The following is a 1,988-nucleotide window of genomic DNA, read 5'->3' as shown; positions in this document are numbered from 1 at the left end:
CAGAGTGTCGCGGTAAGTAGTAACCTTCTCCCAGACGTAGTTACTCCCACGCTGCTAAGGTCTATGGCCCGGCCGACTCTCCAACCAGCCAGCCAGCCAGCCAGCCAGCCAGTCAGTCAGCCAGCCAGCCAGCAAGTTAGTCAGCCAGCCAGCAAGTTAGTCAGCCAGCCAGCAAGTCAGTCAACCACCTAGCAAGTCAATCAACCAGTCAACCAGCTAGCCACTCATTCAATCAGTCAGTCAATCAGCCACCCACCTAATCAACCATTCAGCCAGTCAGCAAGTCAGTCAACCATTCAACTAAACAACCAGCCAGTCAGCCAACCAGTCAGTTAGCCAACCAAATGACCAGCCAGCTAGTCAGTCAGTCATTCAGATAATCAACCAACTAGCTAGTCATCGAGGCAGTCAGTCAGATAGTCAGTCAGCCAGCCAGTCAGTCAAACAGCCAGTCAGTCAGTCAGTCAGTCAACCAGCCAGTCAGTCAGTAAGCCAGACAGTCAATCAGACGGCCAGTATTTTAGTTACCTATCTATTTGTCTATTCATCCAAATAACTAGTCAACCATCCTTCCTTCACCCATCTAGGCAGCCAGTTGGACAACCATTTAGCCAGTCAGTGACCCAGTCATCCAACCATCCATCCAGTCAGTCAGTCAATCAACTAGTCAGCCTTCCATCGGGCCAACCATACAGCCACACAGCCAGCCTCTCAGCAGCCCTACCGTACAGTCAGCCATCCCCGTCAGTCCTCCCACCGCCCTAGCATACGTTCTGGCACGATTGCTCCCTCATTTCCTGCTCCACACCTCCACAGGCATTCCAGCCCTCAGCTCCTTCCCCGGCCACGCTCTCCATCCGCGGGCCTCACCTCAGCTCCTTTGCCAAATATTTTAAACAGCATTTCTTCTCGTCCTTGACCGCGCTGACGGCCGATTTGCACAAGACACGAACCCTGGCCGCAAGTTTGTATATAGCATCTCTTGGTATTTGTGTGCGAAGGGTTCTTTTGAGTGTGTTTTAAGGAAATTTTTATGGATTTTATGTTCTAACCGCAAACATAACCGCATTTGTTGATTAGTTTTTGACTGCATTGGTATTTCGTTGCATTGGAATTTCATTTCTGACCGCATTTTCGTATTCTATCTTACCATCTTCACTACTTTAGAGCATTCTCAAGGGGGTAACTTACTGAAAACCGTATATTCTGACAGCAAAGATAACCAAGAATACCGCCCGAAATACCTTAAAGCTACGACCCCCAATTCAACACAACGACAACACAAGCTCGTCATAAACTCCATTCTTTGACCCCCCAAATACCTCCCCTCCCCCCCCACACCCACACACATACACAGTCGCTAAGTTTTTGACCGCAACCATTTGACCGCACTTCAAGCAGCCCGTTTTCCTTGAGCAGACGGTCCAGCAGCCTTCTTCCCCTCCTCCTCCTCCTCCTACTCCGACGGCGTTGAAGGAGAGAACCAACAGGAAAATATGACAAAGAGGAAAAGGCGAGAAAGGCAAAGTGTGACAGTAATGATAAAAGGTGGCCTCTCTCTCTCTCTCTCTCTCTCTCTCTCTCTCTCTGCCTCTCTCTCTCTCTCTCTCTCTCTCTCTCTCTCTCTCTCTCTCTCTCTCTCTCTCTCTCTCCCTCCCTCTCTCTCCCTCCCTCTCTGCCTTAATTTCCTCGTTACCTCAGTTAAGAAAGTTGAAGTGATGGTAATTTCTTGATTCTGTCAGAGTTACCTTCGCGTTGGAGGGAGGAAGGGAGAAAAGAAGGGAGGGGAATTATAGGGAAGGGAGAGAAAGGAGATGAAACTGTGATGGGGAGGAAGAGAGGATGAAAAGGAACAGAGGATGAAAAGAAAGAAAAGGGAAGGGAAGGGAAAGTGTGAGGGAAAACGGGAGGCCACGATCTCTCGCCCTCAATATTAAGACGTAATAGCCAGGAATGCCTAATAGCCCTTTGGAGAGGAAAACAGCACA

The sequence above is a fragment of the Eriocheir sinensis genome, chromosome 55, assembly GCF_024679095.1.
Source record: "Eriocheir sinensis breed Jianghai 21 chromosome 55, ASM2467909v1, whole genome shotgun sequence".
In the NCBI taxonomy this organism is placed as follows: Eukaryota; Metazoa; Arthropoda; class Malacostraca; order Decapoda; family Varunidae; genus Eriocheir; species Eriocheir sinensis.
Note: the sequence above shows the minus strand (reverse complement) of the source record.